General features: G+C 48.1%; 1 long non-coding RNA gene and 1 pseudogene across 1 annotated transcript in view; one reads left to right on the top strand and one right to left on the bottom strand.

The window, feature by feature from the left end:
• Positions 1–1,248: 1,248 nt before the first annotated feature.
• LOC149866332 (uncharacterized) overlaps positions 1,249–23,402 on the bottom strand; it is a 48,873-nt gene continuing 26,719 nt past the window's right edge. The window contains exons 2-3 of the long non-coding RNA XR_016441852.1: positions 6,990–8,647; positions 1,249–5,865 (exon numbers count right to left, since the gene is read on the bottom strand). This is a non-coding gene — a long non-coding RNA (uncharacterized LOC149866332). The remainder of the gene's footprint in view (positions 5,866–6,989; positions 8,648–23,402) is intronic.
• Positions 14,719–15,489, top strand: LOC149866333 (ras-related protein Rab-37 pseudogene; annotated as a pseudogene).

Consider the following 23,402-nt stretch of genomic DNA (forward strand, 5'->3'; position numbering starts at 1 on the left):
AAAAATCCTGCTAGCAAAACTGTCAATCTATTCCTGAAGCATACATTCTGCCTACACAGTAGCCCATCCTAGGTGCTTAGACAGGCATCTACACATGCAGGTGTTAAAGCGCATTAATGCTGTGTGTAGACTGATTTGGGACTAAAGTTAATCCCAAACCAGTCCACATTCACAGCAATAATGTGTTTTAACACATCTATACGTGCGTTAATGTACCTTATTTGTACCTAAATTTGAAACCTGCAAATACAGGTATCAAATTTAGATGCGATTAGCCCCAAATCACCATTTTTAAAGCACATTAAGGGCACAAACATGTAGACATGTGCCCTAATGCACCTTAAATTTGAGCTAATGTGCCTTAAAGTGTCTCATGTAGATGCATCCAGAAAGAACTTTCTGAGTATGAAGATGCTTAAACATTGCAACAGATTATCAAGATGTTGTGAAACATTTGTCACTAAAAGTTTTTAAGTGCAGGTTAAACAAATATTTGCTTGGAATGGCTTTGATAGGGATGATCCTGCCTTAAGCAAAGATGCACTAGATCAGTGGTTCTCAACCTTCTTTGCTCCATGACCCATTTTTAAACATGAATGACCAGTCCTGACACAGTAAATAGCTTGAGTAAAAAACTGCTCCCTGGCTCTGCCCAGCACTCCAGATTCCCAGCGTACTGCCCCCAGGCCCCAGCTCCTCAGTGTAGAGGACGGGGTTGGGTGTGTGAGGCATGGGGTCCTGCAAGGAAAAACCCATGGTTTCCCATGTTTTTCTCCTTTAAAGGAGAATCCATTTAAAAGTTTGTTGATCCATTTTTAAAGTTTGTCTACAACCCTGTCATACATTCTTGCGACCCACATTTGGGTTGCAACTCAGAGGTTGAGAAACACTGCACTAGACTATAGGCCTGAAAGTCACATTAGTAAAATGCTTATCATAACAAAGCTATTTTGTTTATTCAGTGCTATTATCTGGAAGTGAAACAAAAGCAAACCAAATGCATGTCGCAACTTAAGACAGATTTAAGCAGCAAGAAAAACAGGATGTGAGTATCCAGAATAAAATAAAGAAGAAAAACCAGAAAAGCAGTTAAACTGTACAGATGGTTATACCAGATAATAGCTGGAACTGGACAGTATTATAGCAATACCAAATAGGAAGTAAAGCCAAAGTCAGATAGCAGAGAGCAATAGGCATCAAAAAGGAACAGTGATTAATAGCACCCTGATGCTGTGACAGTGCCTGGCTAGTAGAGTCATCATATATTGTTGGGAAGGACTACTTAAAAATACTGCTTTGGGCAGTATTGTAGAAGTAGTTTTGCTTATGTGTTCAACAAATTAGGATTTGAGATAGGAATAGTCGAAAATCTGTTCATACCCACGCTTTATTTAAATTAGTGCAATAAGACAAACTCCTTAGGTCCTTTCTATGCTAATATTTTTTGTGATATTATAGATATATAGACTGTCCTTATATTTGTAGTAGCATATAAATAACAGGAAATAGCTTGTTGTAAGCTGTGGATGTTAGCAAATGTTATAGTTAACCTTTGTCAGTTAAAGTGTTACTTAGGCCCCTGCTACAGGTTACATATATTACACAAGTAACTACTGAAATCATGCAACAAATTTAGACTGGCCACATGTGCAAAGTAATTATCACACAATTCACTGGTTAATTGCACAATAAAATTAGACTAAACACATATGCAAAGTAATTATTTTTATTACATGATAAAAATGACCATTATGTTGCACAAGGGGCCGTTCGAGCTCCTGGAGGCTAAGTTCCAATTTGGTCCCCAGAAGTGAGTCACACCACAAGCCACAGAGACAAAGCCTTTATTGCTTGCAAGCAGGTCGGCCTGGAGTCATGAGACTCAGATCAAAGCCGACCCCGAGTGCCTATTTTCCATTGCTTATGTACTTGATTACAAGGTACTGGGAAAATTCCATTAGCGCAATCGCATTTCAAACTAGCATAGTTGCAAAGCTAAGGACTTTCCAACTGCAAGTCTGCAGTTTGCATGTTTGCACAACAGAGCGGGAAACAAGCTGCATGTAGATGCTTCCTGAGTTCTCATAAAAGCAAATGGTTTTCAGCGCCCCCGCTTTTCCCACAATTATTCCCCCCTCAAGACGCTTTCTTTTTAATTCCTCGTCTGTCTCCCGTGAAGCATTGCGAGTTGTAAATGTGTAGCAGTTTTGATCCTTGCAGAAATAAATCGGTTCAGGGCTTGTATAATATGAGGGCCACACATTAAGATAACTAGCCCGACGAGTAGGACTGGTATGAGGGGCAATAGAAGGGATAATAGCCATTGTATCGGTCCCCCTGCCCAGGTTCCCCATCCCGCTGACTTGATGTTGCTAGCATGCTGCAGTATTTCATTAATGTTTTCTTGTACTTGCCCTGACTGGTTTACATAAAAGCAACATTCCTCTTGGAGAAACAGGCATGTTCCTCCTTGTCCTGAGGTCAAAAGATATAGAGCTCGTCTATTCTGGAGCACTACCCCTGCAAGGGAGTCAAGTTGCTGCTGGAGCAAGGTTAAAGTCTCACCCGTTTTTTCAAGGGCTTTGGCTGTCTCTTGGGACAGTTCTTGCTGTAACCCTAGCGCAGTTCCCCCGGTGGCTATCCTGGTTGCGTCGGCTGCCGCCGCTACTACTGCCATTAGGGGTAGCAGTGGGGCTGTTCTTTTAGCTATTTTACCTACTGCTTGTAGTCGGAAGGGGAGTGGAGTCCCTGAGGGGGCCACCTCGATTTGTGGCAGCACAAACCCTAGGGAGCAAGTCCCTTGCCAACCGGGGGATAAGACCCAGTAGGCCCGATTGCCACATATCCAGTAGACTCCCGATGCGGAGGACAGGACACTGCTAAAGATGACGGATGCATATAAGTGCTGAGGGTTGAGGTTGACCTCCCTTCCATTCCTAGTTTCCTTTACGACAAAGGCCTGCAACGTTTGAGCAGCCATAGTAGCTGAGAGCAAAGGATCTAGGGAAGGACCTTTGTAGGAGGTGTCGTTTGTGGGGGCAAAGAAGATCGACCCTCAGCTGCTATCGAAAGGGACCTGTCCTTGAGGCTGCAATGATTGATACAATAGGATTGCATTTGGCCCTCCCTTTGTCAAAGCTGGGTGTGAGTTTGTGGGTCTACCCCAGGCGTAGTTTGAGTACAGCCTGGGTCTTGAAGAGCTTTCAAGTTGCGAGGGGGAGAATACAGAATAATTGAAACCTCCTGTAGTAAATTTTGGGGGTTGGATTGAAAAGGTAATATTACATTGCCAGGGCCTTATGCTGCCAAGGTGAACAGAGCCTTGATGACTGGTATAATTGCTCTGCAAGCAAATTGGGTATAAATTCTCAGCATGATTAGTAATATATCCGAATATGGACCCGGATGCTGGGCTTTTTGCTGTAAAGGGCTGATCTCTGAATTTCCATGCCGACTTAAGTGCTTGTTCCCCTCCCCTCAGAGACTGACCCCTGTCTGATTTAGGGTGCGTTCTCGTCCATTGAGAATTACTAGCCTGTAGAGAACCCCACAAGGATGGTGGGGCTGGGATAGCGGTTCCCCAGCTTCGCTGGGATACACAAAGCCAACAGGGCAGAAAGGTTTAGACTATGAGCCGTGCGGTTAGCGAGCTGGTAGGAGGAGGTTAACACTCCTTCAGGAAAGGGGAATGGGGTAGTTGGGAGGAATGAGAGAAAAAGCAAGCAAAGCAACTGTTTTGCCATACTACTAGGTCTTAGACAATCGCTTAAGTCGGAGCGTGAGGTCCCCTGCTTGCTCACTGGTCCAGGTGTCGGCTTCTTGTTCCGAGGGTGGCCCGGCTTCCGGTGCGGGCTCACCCGGGGAGCTGTTGCTTGTCTCCCTGCCCGTGTATCGCTTGATTCTGGTGTGATGGATCTAGCGGTCGTGTTTCTCAAGTTTCACCGCAGAGTGAGTGGTCAACAGCACCTGATAGGGACCTTCCCACTTCTCCGAGAGTGGCTCGCGCTTCCACTGTTGTACCAACACCTGGTCTCCGGGTTGGAAGCTATGGGCTGGGGCATCCAAGGGAAGCAGCTGAAAAGAGGCGGTATACCTGTGGAGAGAGGTTAAAACAGACTGCAAAGCAATAACGTATGTTTGTAGCTTGCCGTTACCCAATTCAAAAGTAATTGCTTCCCTGACCCCTGGTGGCAGGACTCGGGGTGGCATAACAAACATTATCTCGTAGGGGGACAATTTAATACCTCTTTGTGGTGTATTACAGATACGAGTTAAGGCTAGTGGGAGCACCTGAGGCCATTTTAAGTGAGTCTCTTTACAAATTTTTGTCAGCATTGCTTTTAGGGTTCTGTTCATGCATTCCACCTGGCCTGAACTCTGAGGTCTCCAGGGGGTATGGAGCTTCCATCGAATTCTTAGAGCTTTAGCTACCTCCTGTGTTACTTTCCCAACAAAGTGTCCCCCCGATCAGACTCTATGGATTCTGGAAGAGAATATCGGGGCACGATTTCATTCAGCAAAGTGCGTGCCACCACTGATGCTGTCACTGTCCGAGTTGGGAATATCCATCTTGTTAACTGGTCTACCATCACCAGGAGGTATCGATGTCATCCAGACTTGGGGAGTTCAGCAAAGTCAATTTGCCAGGCTTGTCCCAGGTAGTGAGCCCACTGTCTTTCCCCCATCGGAGTGGTGGGTTTTGCTGGTCAGGGTGTATTTTGCTTCTACTCCTTTAAGTCTTTTTGGAGAGAAATGCCAAAAATGTGTGGGGCAGATACAAATCCTTGAGGCAAAACAGTCCACATAAGTTGAGACTTATGGTGAGTGTCCGGATCTTCCCATTCAAAAGCAAAGAGCCTTTGGCTATCCTCATGGAGAGGAATGGAAAAGAAGGCATCTTTCAAATCAAGGACTGAGAAGATTTTTGCATCTGGCGGGATTTGGGTTAAGATGGTGTGAGGATTTGGGACTACTGGGTGATCTGCTAGGACCTTTTGGTTTACAGTTCGTAAGTCCTGCACCAATCGGTATGAGCTCCTGTCGGCCTTGGGTATTCCGAGTATGGGGGTGTTAAATGGAGATGAGCCTTCCACTAGCCATCCATATCCTTTAAATTTCTCTATCAAAGGGCTTCAGTCCCATCCTAGTCTGTCTATTGAGGGCATATTGTTTTACGCGAATGGGCCCCTCCCCTTCTTTGAGACGCACTCTTACCGGCGTCACGAACTTGGCCCTTGTGGGGGTTCTGTCGGCCCATACCTGTAGATGTACATTTTCTAAACTTTCAATTTCCACTGCCGAGCTTTCGCCCCCCAAGAGTGCCATCTGGTAGTTGGATCCTTGTTTCACTGGCAGCTGGACCACCATCTGGTCTCCTCAGAAAAAAATCTCGGCTTGGAGTTTGGTAAGGAGATCTCGTCCCAGCAGGGCAACCGGGCAGGCAGTAGAATAAACAAAGGCATGCTCAAGCAGATTGTCGCCAATTTTGGTGAGGAGGGGTCCGCACATGGATAGCTTACTCTGCTTACCCTCAATTCCTTCTATGGTTACATACTTTCCACTTTCCCCTCCAAGCGGGGGTTTTTCGGGGAGCATTGAAAATGTGGCCCCAGTATCTACTAATGCTTCATAATTTTTGCCACCAACCCTTATTTTTACCATGGGATCCTTGCGGGACTCTGCCCGCAGAGCGGTGGCCTTGGATCCCGGTCCCCATTAATTGGATTTCTCTCCGGAGAGTTCAGCTCTCATTTGGTGGGACTTAGGGTGTTCCCCCCTCTTCTCCCTCAGCCAGGGGCACTCTCGCTTCCAATGTCCCTTTTCCTTACAATAAGCACATGTATCCGCCTCGACACGTCCCGCTCCCTGTGACACGAAACCCCCAAATACCCAAGTAAATTCAATAGTCTCGAAACCAGTCAATAAGGTATCAAGGCACTCAGGCATATGCAGATGGATTGAAAATTCCAAAACTAAAACTTCAGGAAAAATGTTCTCTTTTCTTTTTAGGATACCTCAAAACTAAATGCATGCATTATTCCAAAACAGATTACCAATTCTAAGCATATCTGGAACATTACAGCTTCAAATGAAATGGTTACTATACCTTCACCTTTAAAAGATCACCCCTTCCACTGCCCCACCACCCTATAAATCTGTCTGAAGTACAGAACATATCTACCTTTTCAATAAACTGGAGTAAGGGTGCAGAGATGGAGGAGCAAGCCGCCGTATGCTGCCTGCTCCCCCCATCTCCAAGTTTGTCCCAGCACGTGCTATTTTTGCATGCTTTTTTTCTGGGGTTTATTTGTGCTACCAGAAAATCCTGCACTGCAAATTAGCAGTGCCAAGCACGGTTTAATATGCAATGAGTGCAGTTTGTGACACCACAAAGCCCACATGCCTGCACATCTGAACACACCCTAAGCATGCAAGCCAGAAAAAAAAGCAGAAGCAAATCCAAATTATGACAGTCTACCTGAAAATCCAGACTGTGACAGTCTGCCTGCAAACACCACTGTACACAACAGGTGAGGAGACAGCAGCTTGACACAATGCAAAAGAATATGCTGACAGTTATACTTGTTGCACATTTCTTGATCTAAGATGGTTGGTCCTGGGCCATGCCTAACCAACAGTCAATGTAAGGCAACTGGTCCCAATGTCAGTCATGAACTACTACATTATGCACCCTTGTGACCTGGTCAACATCAAAGGATCCCATTCCTGGCCAGCCTACCCCGAAGGTAGGCCATTCTAATTGGCAGAACTTTGAAATTTCACTCTTAGTCATAATCTCCATATTTGACAAATGTATCAAAATTACGCAAAATACAACCCAACGGAGTGCTGGAGTTTTCAACCCGGGAGCGACCCGTACCCATAACGTCTCTTTCCAAATTCTGGGCCAAAGAACTCCCAGACCAACGTCCTGATGGGCCAACAAATAACAATACTAACAAAATGAGACAAGGAATTAGTATACTTACTCCAAACACGCCCAGGTACTTCGTCCTCGGAGTCCGCGGCTGGGGTGACTCAAATGGAAATGGAGTGCCTTTAACCTCCTGAGTGCCCCGACTCACGCTTTCGGCCTCGTGACAAGCCCAAATTATGGCTTGGTGCGCACTCCATGAGCACGTACGGCGGTCTTGTCGTCCGGCCCCAGGGTGGTCCAAGAGCTCTCCTGGCTGGCTCGCCAGAATTGTTGCACAAGGGGCCGTTTGAGCTCCTGGAGGCTAAGTTCCAATTTGGTCCCCAGAAGTATGTCACACCACAAGCCACGGAGACAAAGCCTTTATTGCTTGCAAGCAGGTCGGCCTGGAGTCATGAGACTCAGATCAAAGCCGACTCCGAGTGCCTATTTTCCATTGCTTATGTACTTGATTACAAGGTACTGGGAAAATTCCATTAGCGCAATCGCATTTCAAACTAGCATAGTTGCAAAGCTAAGGACTTTCCAACTGCAAGTCTGCGGTTTGCATGTTTGCACAACAGAGTGGGAAACAAGCTGCATGTAGATGCTTCCTGAGTTCTCGTAAAAGCAAACGATTTTCAGCCTCCCCGCTTTTCCCACAATTATCTATAAAAATACCCAAACAACTATAAAGTTAGGGCTTGAAAGTGTGTAACAACTCTATAGCTAGTCTCTATCCAGCTTTAATTTGTATATATGGCAGGTACCAGGTACTTAGTCCCCCTCGTAGGCATCCATCCCAGCACCACCACCTGCCTTCAGAGACACGGCATGGTGCTTCTGGCCCGGCCAGGCCCTCTGCATTTGTGTAGTGGCACAGGACTCAGTTGGGCAGCATGTCCCTGCAGGTAAGTGTAATAGTGGAGAGGCGGCTCGTGGTGGGTGGGGTAGGGAGGGGCCTGCCTCAGAGTGCTCAAGACGGGGTGAAGGGGGAGGTCCTGTGACAGGAAGTGTGTGTGTCTGTCTCTCTCTGTCTCTCTCTGTCTCTGTGTATGTCTCCGTGTGTGTGCATTTGTGCACATCAGTGTGTGCGTCTGTACGTCTGTGCGTGTGCACACGTCTTTGTGCGCATCTGTGCGTGCGTGCATGCATCTCTATGCATGCATCTATGTGCACGTGTCTGTGCACATGCATCTGTGTACACATGCATCTGTGTGTGTGTCTGAGTAAGCACATCTGTGTATCTATGTGTGTGCATACATCTGTCTGTGTGTGTCTGTCTCTATCTGTGTTCATGGCAGCGAGAGTGTGTTTGTGTCTGTATATCCATGTGCAGAGAGTGAGTGAGAATAGAGTGAGCACCTGTGTAGTGTGCATGCCTGTGAGTGTGTGCATGCGTGTGTGTACATTCTGCCATGGCAGGGGTGTGGGGTCAGGGAGCAGGGAGAAGAGGCAGGCATGTGTTCCCTTACCCCCAGCCCAGTGGGGTCTACCCAGCCTCCCCTGCCAGCAACAGGATGGGAAGGGGCCTCTCCCTGCTGCTGCAGCCCAACTGCAAGGAACGAGCCTCCAATTTTGTGTTTGCCCAAGGCCTCAATACACCTTAATCCACTTCCGACTGTAGGCTGCACATGTGCTGTGCATGCAGTAACTGAAACAGCAATGAAAGTTGCAGATGGCAGACCTGGCATAAGCCTGGCTTGTGACCCATGTGTGTCCTCCAGGAGATTCCTGTGTGTAGAAACAGAGGCAATGCATTAAACAAACTGCCTAATGGTAGAATACATTTAAGTTTGTCCACACAAAGCATATACATGGTGGTTAGGTAGAAAAGAGAAACAAGAAAACCACAATAGTAGACAGACGTAAATGTTCAACATGTGATCAATAAGCATTAGTCAAACAGCAGTGAATACATAATCAAATAAAATTAAGTAACTGAAGGTGGTACAGCATGCTTTGGAAGCTTGTAGGAGTTAGAAAATGTAATTTAATGTACATAACTGCATATTCAGTGCCTGTCACTTTAAGACTTTAAGACTTAAATCAGGCACAGCAGCTGGAAGGTACAGGCCAAACTGAGGCTGGAGGAGGGCCTTATGATGGGAGGAGGAGGAGCTGCCTCTATTTTAACCCAGGCCCTCAGAGTTGAGCTTGCAGTCTGTTGCTGACAGCTGGAATAACACCACCCTGTCTTCTCTAGTTACACTGGCTCATCCTCTTCCTTTGACTTTTTTAGCTTGGAAATTCATGTGTCAAATCTCTGCCAACAATTTTGGCCATCACTGTTATTATTTTATGGCATGGGTCTGGTATGGCATATCTTAAGCTCCACTGTCTCAATGCCTAATGGGATGCAAACCATTAATGGAGTTTGATATTCTTATGGCAGTCTTGTTACCCAACCCAGTCTTGCCCCAGCCACTGTCTTGCATTTTTGTGCAAGAGGCACTGTTTCAAGGTTTCACAGTTTTCATATACAGCAGTAGGAATGTGTAAAATTTCCAGCTAGGTAGGAAGAATATGGTATAAAGAGAAATCCATGGCCATAAAATGAAGTGAAGGAGAGAGCCGTGGCATTGGCATAGCTACCTAGCCACCATAAGCCTTCAACAATCCCTGGGTTTAGCCTTATTGTAAGTATCTAACCAATGCATATAATAATCTTACTGTGTCTATGCAGTCTTTACTAAGTATAGTAACATTGCTATCTAATAGATGGGTAGCATTTTGTTACAGTATTTGAGAGCATCCATTTAAAGTAACTGTACAACGCTATTGGCCTTTGGATTTCATAAAGCTATTTTAGCTAAATTACTGACATGGTCTATCATAATTCCAATACTGCTATAGCTAAAGTTTTAACCATATATAGTAAAATTATAAAATAATGCATAAGGCAGGGCAGAGTGGCACCATAGAAACTAACTACTTATAAGAGGCACAGACTTTACTAGCTGACCACCTACCTTGTCAGATATTATGAATGGACTTGCAAAAAACAGGAGTTCTAAATAGAAGGAAATTTAAATACAAAGGATGGGGGAGGTGAAGGTAGGTTAATTAGGTCAAGAGGGAAAAATATACTGGCCTACAAGGGGCCAGAAACTCCCACCACAAAGATGCCAATGCCAGAGACAAAGGGGCCTCCTGGATGGCCACACTTCTGCATCATTGGTAATAAAGAAAAGCCAAATGGCCTGAGTTTCCAGGGGCTGGAAACATAAAACTTCTCCTGTGTTTCCAGACATACCGTCTCTAACTGTTGTGTAATTCCCTCTGGAATTGTTCCATGGGGGTCTTTGGTTAAGAGTTTGCAAATCTCAGTTGGAAAGCTGTCACTGGACTTCCTGTACATAGGCTGTTTTTTCCATGACAACAGTGGCACGCCTGCTATTGGTCCATTGTATGATAACACCAAGATTTCATAGATTTCATAGATTTCATAGACATTAGGGCTGGAAGGGACCTTGGAAGATCATCGAGTCCAGCCCCCCACCCGAAGGGCAGGAAGTCAGCAGGAGTAATAGGATCCCAGCAACATAAGCAGCCAATTTACTCTTGAAGGTGTTCAATGTAGGTGCTTGAACCACCTCCGATGGCAGGCTGTTCCAGACCTTGGGGGCTCAGACAGTAAAGAAATTCTTCCTTATGTCCAGCCTGAAACGGTCTTGCAGAGTTTATGACCGTTAGACCTCGTCATCCTTTGGGGCGCTCTGGTGAACAAGCATTCCCCCAGATCCTGGTGGTCACCCCTGATAAACTTGCAGGTGGCCATCAGATCACCCCTGAGCCTGCGCTTTTCCAGCCTAAAGAGCCCCATGGTTCTCAGCCTGTCATCATAAGGTCTGTTTTCCTGACCTCTGATCATGAGTGTGGCTCTCCTCTGGACTCTCTCAAGCTTCTCCACATCCTTTTTGAATTGTGGAGCCCAAAACTGGACGCAGTACTCCAGCTGCGGCCTCACCAAGGCCGAGTACAAGGGGAGAATCATGTCAAGGGATTAGCTTGCGAAGCATCTATGGATGCAAGCCAGTGTTTTGGTTGCTTTAGTAGCCGCAGCATCGCACTGCAGGCTCATGTTCATCTTGTGGTCAATGTGTTGCCACCAGGACTCAACTAGTCACTGTCAGGCCGCTCTCGCTTGGGTGACTGATGTTACGCACCTCTTGGGCTCGCACCTCTACCTGAGCTGGTGACTTCCACCTGAATCCTTAACCCTGTGCTTGCCTGCCACGACTTGATGACCTCAGTGTCTGGGGCCATTCATCAGGCGTGCTCGTTGGCCCAAGGTTCCTTCCGGCGGCTACTCTCGGGGCTCTACCACCCCTACACCCCAGCCTCACACCTCCTGTGTAGCAGTATCAAGCTGGTCAGCGTCTTACTCCTGGGACCCTCGACCGGGTCATATTCAGGCCCCGCCCAACACTATCTAGCCTACAGTGCGGGTCTTCTATCCCCAGATACCCCTGGAGCTCGGGGAAGAACAAAACCAAAAGAAAAGGAAAAAAAGAAGCTCCAACACAAAACTGGGCATACTGCCCCTTTAACTACCTCCCCACACTTCAAAGGGACACTGGCTGCCTTATCCCTTAGGCACTCAGTTCCCTGCCTACTCTAAGGCACCTCTTGGTCCAGCAGCGATGCTCTCTCCAGCTGCACCTCTTTCTTGGATCCCTCACAGTCCCTCTCTCCTGGGGCTGAACTCTTTGGGGGTACCTCCTGTTGTCCTCATGAGGTGATCCTGATGTCCCTCCGCAGCCTTATCCTTAGCATCGCCTAGATGACCCTCTTCTTCCTTCTTACTCCTGTCCCAGCTGTTCCTACTCTTCTGATGTGGTGTACCAGCTTGCCTCTGCTGCAGGGATATCCGTTGCTGTATTCTCTCCCTCTCCACCGGCTCCACAGCGTGCGCCACGATTTTTATCCATGCTGGCCAGCATTCAGTGCTGATGTCACCAGCCAGCTGCAGCTGTATAAACAGGTGGCTGACAAGCTGCATGGATTATGTCTTCCACCCTCCACGTGCTGTTTCCCACGTTGCCGGTGAGTATTCTTGTGTCCCTCGCATCCTGGGACACAATGATGACCCCCAAGTCTCTTTCTTTCGTAGTGCTAGCCAGAGTAGCACTGCCAAGCCTATAAGGATGCTGCAAGTTTTTCCTCCCAAGGCAGAGAACCTTGCATTTTTCCATGTTAAACACCATCAGGTTCTCGTCTGCCCATTTGCTGAGCTTGTCCAGGTCAACCTGGATCACCCGCCTGTCTTCTGGCATGGATGCTTTGCCCCAAAGTTTGGTGTCATCGGCGAACTTGGCCAGTCCGCCTCTGACTCCAATGTCCACATCATTAATGAAGATGTTGAACAATATGGGTCCAAGGACAGAGCCTTGAGGGACCCCACTGGTCACAGGGCACCACGATGAGTGACTGCCATCAATCACAACTCTCTGGGTCCGACCACGGAGCCAGTTTCCCAGCCAGTGGATCATGGTGGACCCAAGGCCACAATTGGCCAGTTTTGCCGAGAGGTGATCATGGGATACCAGATCGAAGGTTTTTTTGAAGTCAAGACATATGACATCAATCTCTTCTCCCTTGTCCAGGTGATAGGTCACCTGGTCATAGAAGGAAATGAGATTGGTCAAGCAAGACCTACCCGCAACAAACCCATGCTGGCTATCCCTTAGTTTGTTGGCATCAGCCAGTCCATTAAGGATGGCCTCTTTAAGAAACTTTTCTAAGATCTTTCCCAGGATAGAAGTCAGGCTGATGGGCCTATAGTTAGCCAGATCCACTTTCCTCCCTCTCTTGAAGATCGGCACCACATTGGCCTTCTTCCAGTCTTCGGGCACTACACCAGAGTGCCAGGAGTTTTCAAAGATCCGTGCCAGGGGCTGGGCTATGATGCTCGCCAGCTCCTTGAGTACCCTGGGATGTAGATTGTCAGGGCTGGCTGACTTGAAGGGATCCAACTTCTCAAGATGTTCCTTCACAAAATCAGCATTAATGGAGGGCAGGGGATCTCCCTCACCCGGACCTCCCTGTCCCGTAGTGGGCATGGGCGTCCCATGGGACTGATGAAAGACTGATGCCAAGTTCCCATTTAATAGGTTGGCTTTTTCCTGGGTGTCAGTTGTCAGTTGCCCCATCTGGTTCAGCAGGGGTCCAGTGTTGCCCTTGCTTTTCCCCCGGCTCCCCACATATCTGAAAAAGGACTTTTTATTGTCCTTGATGCTCAAAGCTAGTTGGAGTTCAGTGGCAGCCTTGACTTTCCTGTTTTGCTCCCTGCAGGACTGGGCCAGTGCAGGATAATCCTTCTTGGAGGTGTATCTCGTCCTCCATCCTTTGTAGGCTTTCCTTTTAAGCCTTAAGTGGTCTACTAGGTCCCTGGAGAGCCAGGGGGGCTGCTGTGCCCTCTTGCTGCCTTGCCTTCAAGATGGAATAGACTTAGTCTGTGCATTGAGGATCGCTTCCTTGAAGAGCAACCACTCTTCTTGAACTCCCCTCTCCCTAGGGTCATGGTTCCTTAGGGCCTTACTGACAAGCCTCCTGAGCTTGTCAAAGTCGGCTTTCCTGAAGTCAAGGACTTCCGTGTTGCTGACTGACTTGCCAGCTTTATGGCAGATGGTGAAAGTGATCAGCTCGTGGTTGCTGTCCCCCAGCTTCCCATCAATCACTAGGTTGCTGATTAGGTCATCCCCAGTAGCCAGTACCAAGTCGAGCAGCACTTTGCCTCTTCTTGGCCCATAGACTTCTTGAGTCAGGTAGAGGTCATCCACACATGAGAGGAAGCTTTGGGACCGCTCAGATTTTTTGAGTGCTCCTCCCACAAGAGATTGTTTTTAAGACTGAGTATGGCTCTCTGTTCCATAGGTCTGAGGTTTCAGTGTAAGCGTTATTGATTTTGGCAAGCCCACAGTAAGTATGGAGTGGAAACACTTCATGTACAGGTCCAGAGTGGGGCTGTAGCTCTCAAGTGAAGCCCACCCTGCAAATACTTCACCCAGCAAATTCATTTCTTGAGCACTACTGTGAAACTTTGCTATGACTGTGTCATATCTGCATTTTGCTGCCAGTCTTGGCCATTTTCAAGGGACTTAAGTCAATCTGCAGAAGTGTGGCTAAGCATAAGGTTGCAAAGCTTATTTCTGAGGGACAGTAGCATGAACCTTTGCAGATGTGACAACCAACTTGGTCAGAAAAGTAATGGAAGCCATCAACATGCCTAACTAATCTAGTAATGAGATCCAATTAAATAGAGCACAAAGCCTGAAAGAGACATTATAAGGTAAGATAAAACAATAAATAATCCAAATATACCCTATCATAGCTTCAGCTTGTAGTACTTGATGGGCATGTCTGTACAAGATGCTTAACAGCACAGTAGCATAGTTTACTGCATGGTAAGCATGTGCCTCTACACGTGCATATCCTTACTACACAGTAAATATTGCTAATCACAAGTAAATTTGCTACTGTTAGGGTAGTGGAATGTAAGATGTGATAAGATGCTGAAGGCCACAGATGTGCAGGAAAGGGGAATAAGAAGCAACAAGAATGTGCTGTAGATAGCATCCCTAGCAATGCTTAGCAACAACAAAGGGCACCAGCAGTCATACTGGGTGGGGGTGGGAAATAAAGTGCCATATAGGGGATATCATAATATGCAAAGCAGGTAAACAGTAAACAGGGCTGGGATTGTAAGATGGGAGGGAAGAAGGCAGGAAAAGGGAGGGAACATGGTGGGGTCTATGTAAATCAAGCTTATTAAAAGACTGTTAGAAAAGATAACTGCTCCCTGGCAGCCCTGCGACCTCGCCTGCAAGGTGATGCTGCTTGGAGATTCAGGCATGGGGAAAACCTGCTTCCTGGTGCAGTTCAAGGACGGGGCCTTCCTCTCTGGGACATTCATAGCTACTGTCGGCATAGACTTCTGGAACAAAGTGGTGACAGTAGATGACGTGAAGGTGAAATTGCAGATCTGGGACACCGCAGGGCAGGAGCGATTCCGTAGCGTGACCCACGCCTACTACAGAGATGCTCAGGCCTTGCTCCTCCTGTATGACATCACCAGCAAAATGTCCTTTGACAATATACGAGCCTGGCTCTCAGAGATATATGAATATGCCCAAAAGGATGTGGTCATTATGTTGTTAGGCAATAAGGCAGATGTGAGCAGCGAAAGAGTTGTCAGGACAGAGGATGGAGAGACACTAGCCAGGGAGTATGTAGTGCCTTTCATGGAGACCAGTGCCAAGACTGGGATGAACGTGGAGCTGGCCTTTCTGGCCATTGCCAAAGAGCTCAAGGAAAGAGCAGTGCAGCAGCCGGATGAGCCCAGGTTTCAGATTCATGACTACATAGAGTCACAAAAGAAGACGTCCAGCTGCTGTGCCTTCATATGAGAGAGAGGAGACTGCCGGGGCAGAACACAGGTGCAGAAGGGTGACCCAGGCACCTGGGACAGTAAGAAGTGCACAAGACAGTGGCTGGAGCCCTGCCCTCCAGAACAACCTCTAACCAAATCCTGGTAATAGTTTCCAAATAAGAGGCAGGCAAACCTACCAAAAGAGGGGAGCATGTGTGTGCGTGTGAGTTTGCGTGCATCTGTGTGTGTGTGTGAGAGGGGAAGTTATTATAAGGCCAAATAAACACCAGTTGTGGTTCAGAAAAAAAATTAAAAAAAAAAAAAAAAAAAAAAGACAGCTAGAGACCCTCTGGGTAAAAATTCGTGGGGAATTCGGCACAGGGGACACTACGGTGGGAGTCTACTACAGACCTCCCACTCAAAGTCCCAAGCTTGACCAGGAGTTCACCCAGGAACTGACTGAGGCCGCTAGCTCCAGGACCTTGGTTGTCATGGGTGACTTCAATTACCCGGACATCTCGTGGGAAGATCACTCAGCTAAATCTGAGCGGGCGCAAAGCTTTCTCTCGTGCATGGATGACCTCTACCTGACTCAAGAAGTCTATGGGCCAACGAGAGGCAAAGCGCTGCTTGACCTGGTACTGGCTATGGGGGACGACCTAATCGGTGACCTAGTGATTGATGGGAAGTTGGGTGACAGCGACCACGAGCTGATCACCTTCACCATCCGCCGTAAAGCTGGCAAGTCAGTCAGCAACGCAGAAGTCCTTGACTTCAGAAAAGCCGACTTTGACAAGCTCAAGAGGCTAGTCAGTCAGGCCCTCAGGGACCATGACCCCAGGGAGAGGGGAGTTCAAGAAGAGTGGTTGCTTCTCAAGGAAGCGATCCTCAGTGCACAAGCTAAATCTATTCCAACACGGAGGAAAGGCAGCAAGAAGGCACAGCAGCCCCCCTGGCTCTCCAGAGACCTAGCGGACCTACTGTGGCTAAAAAGGAAAGCCTACAAAGGATGGAGGACGGGATTCACCTCCAAGGAGGATTACTCCGCGCTGGTCCGGTCCTGCAGGGACCAAACCAGGAAAGCCAAGGCTGCAACTGAACTCCAACTAGCTTCAGGCATCAAGGACAACAAAAAGTCCTTTTTCAGATACGTGGGGAGCCGGAGGAAAAGCAAGAGCAATGTTGGACCCCTGCTAAACCAGATGGGGCAACTGACAACTGACGCCCAGGAAAAAGCCAACCTATTAAATAGGTACTTTGCGTCAGTCTTTCATCAGTCACATGGGATGCCCATGCCTGCTATGGGACAGGGAAATCTGGGTGAGGGGGATCCCCTACCCTCCATCAATGCTGACCTCGTGAAGGAACACCTTGAGAAGCTGGATACCTTCAAGTCAGCTGGCCCTGATAACCTGCACCCCAGGGTACTCAAGGAGCTGGCGAGCGTCATAGCCCAGCCCCTGGCACGGATCTTTGAAAACTCCTGGCGCTCTGGTGTAGTGCCCGAAGACTGGAAGAAGGCCAATGTAGTGCCGATCTTCAAGAAAGGGAGGAGAGTGGATCCGGCTAACTACAGGCCCATTAGCCTGACTTCTATCCTGGGGAAGATCTTAGAAAAGTTTATTAAGGAGGCCATCCTTGAGGGACTGGCCCAGGCTAACATTCTAAGGGACAGCCAGCATGGGTTTGTTGCGGGTAGGTCTTGTTTGACTAATCTCATTTCCTTCTATGACCAGGTGACCTATCACCTGGACAAGGGAGAAGAGATTAATGTCATATATCTTGACTTCAAAAAAGCTTTTGATCTGGTATCCCATGATCACCTCTTGGCCATACTGCCCAGTTGTGGCTTTGGCTCCACCACGATCCGCTGGCTGGGAAATTGGCTCCGTGGTCGGACCCAGAGAGTTGTGATTGATGGCAGTCACTCATCGTGGTGCCCTGTGACCAGTGGGGTCCCTCAAGGCTCTGTCCTTGGACCCACACTGTTCAACATCTTCATTAACGATGTGGACATTGGAGTCAGAGGCGGACTGGCCAAGTTCGCCGATGACACCAAACTTTGGGGCAAAGCATCCATGCCAGAAGATAGGCGGGTGATCCAGGCTGACCTGGACAAGCTCAGCAAATGGGCAGACGAGAACCTGATGGTGTTTAACACCGAAAAATACAAGGTTCTCCACCTTGGGAGGAAAAACCTGCAGCACCCTTATAGGCTCGGCAGTGCTACATTGGTTAGCACTACAGAAGAAAAAGACTTGGAGGTCATCATTGACCACAAGATGAACATGAGCCTGCAATGCGATGCTGCGGCTAGTAAAGCGACCAAAATGCTGGCGTGCATCCATAGATGCTTCTCAAGCAAATCCCGGGACGTCATTCTCCCCTTGTACTCAGCCTTAGTGAGGCCGCAGCTGGAGTACTGCGTCCAGTTTTGGGCTCCACAATTCAAAAAGGATGTGGAGAAGCTTGAGAGAGTCCAGAGGAGAGCCACGCGCATGATCAGAGGTCAGGAAAACAGATCTTACGATGACAGGCTGAGCGCCATGGGACTCTTTAGCCTGGAAAAGCGCAGGCTCAGGGGTGATCTGATGGCCACCTACAAGTTTATCAGGGGTGACCACCAGGATCTGGGGGAATGCTTGTTCACCAGAGCGCCCCATGGGATGACAAGGTCGAACGGTCACAAACTCCTGCAAGACCGTTTCAGGCTGGTCATAAGGAAGAATTTCTTTACTGTCCGAGCCCCCAAGGTCTGGAACAGTCTGCCAGCGGAGGTGGTTCAAGCGCCTACATTGAACACCTTCAAGAGTAAATTGGCTGCTTATGTTGCTGGGATCCTATGACCCCAGCTGACTTCCTGCCCTTTGGGCAGGGGGCTGGACTCGATGATCTCCCGAGGTCCCTTCCAGCCCTAATGTCTATGAAATCTATGAAATCTATGAAAATCTATGATACTCTAGGTCACTCTAGGTACAAGTGTCCCAAGTGCTGTCTCGCAATAAAGTTGCTTTGTGAAGCCAGTGTGTGTGCTGGCCCATTGCTATCCAGTCGTTAGGCATCTCATGAAGTCAAGGTCTAACAACTACCTCCAAATGCATGTAGCAAATTTACTTTCGATTAGTAACACTGCAGTAGGACTTGTGTAGACACCTGACCAGAAGCAAATCTGCTCCCAGTCAGCCATCCACCAGGGGGCAAGAGATTTCTCCCTGCCCCCAGAGCTGCCTGCTGCCAACAACAGGGAGCTCCAAACCCCTCACTCCAAGATTGCAATCGGGAAGCAGAGGCTGGAACCTCCTTATCTCCCAGCCTCTTGCCTCTGCTTTGCCATTGCAATCAGGGAGTGGGAGACTGGGAGACCCTTATCTCCAAGAGCTAGCTCCATCGTTGTGGGGCCGGTGCTAGGAACTTTTTATCTCCCAGCATCAGTTCTGCAACTGCAAAGCCGGCGTTAGGAGATGCTTATCTCCCAGCACCAGCCCCACAACCATGGACGTGGCACTGGGAGATAAGGATCTCCCCATGGTGCAGAGATGGTGCTGGGAGCTCCCTGCTGGTGTGGGCTAGGGAGCCTATTCTGCACCCAACTCCATGAGTGTGAAGCTCCCCAGCCTGTTCCCCACACAGCTCCATGCTTGCGGAGCTGAGCAGGGAACAGCTCCCCAGCCTCCACCCCGCAATCGCAAAGCAGGGGCTGGGAAATGTCCTGGTCAGGGGCAAATCCCAGCCCCATGCCCCAATCAGGTGATCTATGCATGGGCCTTGGAAAGAGCTGCCCATGTGGGGCAGGTTCCAGCCCCCTGCCCCAATCCCCTGGTGGGCCAGCTAGCAACAAACTAGATGCCCCACCACCAGATCAGGGCAGGGGGCTGGGACCTGCCCTTCCCCTGAAATACTTTCCAAGTCCCTTGCCTCTGAACAGGGAGCCAGGGCCAGGAGCTCCCTGCTGCCAGGGCAGGGGCACAGTGCCACAGCTGTTTATGTCCAGACCTGCAAGAGAAGCAATTAGGTTTGGATGGCTGATAAAGGGTGCTTGAATATTACACAGCTCTGACTGTTCACGAAGTGTTTCATAAACCATTTTAATGCTTTAAATTTCTTGTTGACATGGGTGTATCTAGCTAATGGAGCTTTTATATGCTGGGACAAGGGTCATGCTTCACAGCAAGACCAATGACTTAACCTTTATCCTCATACTAGCAAATTGCCTATCAAAAATGATGGGGAGTGGCAGGGACAGAGCCCAGCGTTCGGCCCTGTGTCGCCTCCCCACCCTATACTAGTCCGGCTCCGCCCCCTTTAGGCCCTACCGTGTGCCCCCCAGCAGTTTGGGGACAAGGTTGGAGCTGCTCCCCCTCCCCCGTACCATGGGCCCAACCCTGTTGCCCCCCACCATGGCAGCCCTGCCCCCACTCCCCCACCCTCACCCTTGCTGCTTCGGCCACCCCCCAGTCTCTTCCCCCACTCCAGGGTTGGGCCCCCATCCACACCCCCTGCCCACTGCTCTGGGCTCAGGCCTGTTCCCCCACCACCCCCAGCAGCTTTGGCTTTGGGCCTGCTCCCCCCCACACCTGTTCCACCACTGCCCCGCACCCAGCCGTGGCCACAGGCCCAAGCTCAACAGCAGTGGCAGGCCCAGCAGTAGTAGCAGGCACAGGCCCAGTGGCAGCAGGCCCGGACCCAGGCCAGCCAGCAGGCACAAGCTCAGCGGCAGCCGTGGGCACAGGCCCGGTGCGGTGGCTGCAGGCACAGGATTGCAACCATGGGTGGTGGCCACAGCTACTAGTAACCACCCCCTCTCCCCTGCCCTCCCCCTGCCAGCTTTTGTTGAGGGGTGAGCGGGGGTGCTCCTGGCACTGCTGCCCTGGCCCCCTGGCTCCATCCCCTCTGTTATGGCAGGGATCTGGTCCCTGCCATCCCTCTGCAGCCCCTCATTTTCCACTGTCATGCCAATGCTCCATGTCTGTCCTGTCTGTCTAGAGCACTTTGACTGGCTGCCAAGACAGCCAATCAGAGCACGAATAAAGCATTATGGACAGACAGACAGACTACGGCTTTTATAATATTAGAATTACCCCTTTTCTCTTGGCAGTTGCCAGGGTAGCTGAGTGATTAAGGTGCTGGACTTATCCAATTGTTAGTCCAAATTGTAACTGTGGGGAGAATGAGACCATTTTCCAGTGAGATTTCCAGTCACAACTTGAAAGCTTTATTAGGATATGTGAGAGCAAAGACTCATTAGTATCAATAAAGACAATGCTTATGTAGCCTCAGATTCAAGGGAGAAACAGATCCACTAGCCAGGCTTCTCTGTTCCCTTGGGGACTTTTGCTGAGTTGGTTCCTCTTTGCACTGAGCTTTGGAGAAGTCTGAATTTTCCTTCAGCCTATGCCCAATATTTATAGATAGCTGGTTTAAATATTTTAATAAATAATCTCTGATTGGTTTTATTTACATTTTTTGTTTCACTGAAATGTTTGGAACTGGATTGAATCAGATCTCTTCTGGACTTGGAAGTTGTCAGTTAGCTGGGATTTATATCCTTAGGAAAGCAAAAGAGAGGGTTTCTTATCTTCTTTCCTTCCCCATACTGACCTGTTTGTTTTGTTTTGGGGGTTTTTTTGGGGGGTAGGGGGTTGCCTTAGTTTATGGTTTTCTTTGACAAAGCTGTTTTGTTTTTACAAATTATCGAAGCATTTTAACAAAAATATATCTATCATAGCAAAATAACATGTAATATATTTGGTTCCATCTATCACTACTGCTAATAGTTTAAGATAAAGCCATGATAAAGCATTTGGAGTATTTGATGTATAGCTTTTCCTTATGTTGGTGTCACTGGGCATAACCCTAGGTAACTCAGAGGGATGGAAGACCACGAGTGTCAATGAAGCCTCTCTGCTCTAGGCCCAGGCAAGCCAGGCCCCCCCCCCCCACCTGAACCTTTGTAACCTTTTCTTTGAACTTTTGTAACCTCCTGTAATACTGGAAAACAGGATGAGTAGCAAGCAAGCTGAAACTCCCTAAAACTGTTATCTGTGGAATGCAAGGGCACCGCTCAGAGAGAGAAGGGAGGAGGAAAAGGGGGAGGGCGGGGGCAGAAAATGACCAGGATATATGTATATAAATATACACTGTTACAGGGCTAGGTGCGCGGGATTTGGGACCATACAGTCTCCCTGCACCTTTTACTTGAGCTCATATAAACTCTGTCTACTTCTCCCCCCAGTGTGTTTATTGGTGCGACGCACACCGGGCAATGAACCCAATTGTTGCCTCCCTCAGGCACCTTGTGCCGGCAACAGGCAACACTTATAAAGTCTACTTTAAGGTCTTGTACTTTTTTAAAATTATGCTTATTTAAGCATATTGATGACTTCCTTTACTTTGCTGACCAAGCTTGTTGTTAACTGTGCAAAGGTTCACACTAGGGTCACGCACTATGGTCACGCAGACACGAGAGACAATAACAGAAGATTTGTTATAATACCAGAACTGCTGGGAGAGACGTATTTTGGCCTTTATTCATTCTGAATCTAAATAATACTTCAAATCTTAACTAGCCCTGTTTCAGATGACCCCTACACAAACTAGCACAGAGAAAAGCATTTATATGGACGTGCCTCCTCTGTCTTTCATTACAGAGGTTGCCCTTTGGACATTTTTACAGCTGAAAATGGCATAGACAATACCAGTGGTCTCCAACTGTTTAAAGTAAGAGACCACCTTTGGCATTTAAAAGCAACCCAGGATCCACCATGAGCCACCAACATCCCCTTTCCCCCACAGCAGTTAAGTCTGTGGGGTGGGAAGAGGGGGACAGATCAAGGCAGAGGGAGAAATAATTATTTAGGGGTGTGCCCCCCAGCAGGTAAGTCCCACCTGGCTGGGGCCCCACTCAACTTACGCCTGATCCTGCCACTGCAGCACTGCAGGGGCCTTGATCTAGCCCTCACCACTTCCCACCCCCACAGACTGTCCAGCTGCTCTGGGGCATGCACATGCATGCCTATGGGCACTCATCCCCCCATCCCAGCCTCAGATTGATTCCAAGAGGCTCCAAGATCTATTGCAAGAGGATCCGAGATCTACTGGTAGATTGAGATCCACTGGTTGGTGACCACTGGACTATATGGATTTAAACAACACACTCTTCTACCTCATCTGTAAGACTGTGAAAGATGGTACTCACCTCAAGAGAGGGGCCAAGGTGAGCTTATTATCCCATGGCCACAATTTCCAGTCAGCCAGATGTTACTCTAGGAGTCTGTCTCATCAAGTCAGAGGAACAACTGTTACCCCTACCAGGCCTTTATACAGTCAATGTTCGATTACAGTGAAGACACTCTTGCCACTGTGACCTGTAACAGTGCATTGAATTACATGCTGTTGTAGTAAGCAATGAGCTAATCATTAATTCCAATGATTCATTTCAATGCATCATTAGTAATTTGGACTATCTGCTTCACTTGGCCATTTGGAGATAGGTAGAATGGTGCATATGCAGTATGAAAAATAAGATTCTTCTCCACTTCTCAGATTCTTCACAAGTGAATAGCACAGCCTTGTAAGACATAGTGGCATCTGGAAGACCTTGAGTCGCAAACAGCTGACATAAAGCTTGAATTACAAGTGTGTGAAGTCATTGATGCAATGGAAATAGCTTCTTACCACTTGAGAAAGAATCAATAACAGTAAAGAATATCTCTGGCCTTGGAAAAGGTCAGCAAAATCTATGTGCAGATAAGACCACCATGTTCTGGTCGCTTCCAATGAATGGACTGGAGCCTTAGCTGGTGCATGGCATGTAGCTTGGCATAGTTCACAGCTCTTTACTGTTTACTCACTGTCAGCATCTAGCTTTGGCTACCAAATAATTTCTGGCAAACGGCATTGGGTCTCTATCATGGGACTGCTGATGTGAATGTTTTGAAATCACTCTATAAGGGCATCATCCACCCATGGAGAGTCTTTAATCAGTACAGCTTGCACATTTTCTACAGGTAAATGCCACTAATTCCAGTGTAGCTACTTCTGTAATACCCCCGGGGCAGAGGTTGTTGATACCTCCATGTTCTTCACTGGTGGCTCTGAAGCTGGCGTTCAGCATTT

This window comes from Crocodylus siamensis, chromosome 4 (genome assembly GCF_052110815.1).
Source record: "Crocodylus siamensis isolate JL-2025a chromosome 4, ASM5211081v1, whole genome shotgun sequence".
NCBI lineage: Eukaryota > Metazoa > Chordata > Crocodylia > Crocodylidae > Crocodylus > Crocodylus siamensis.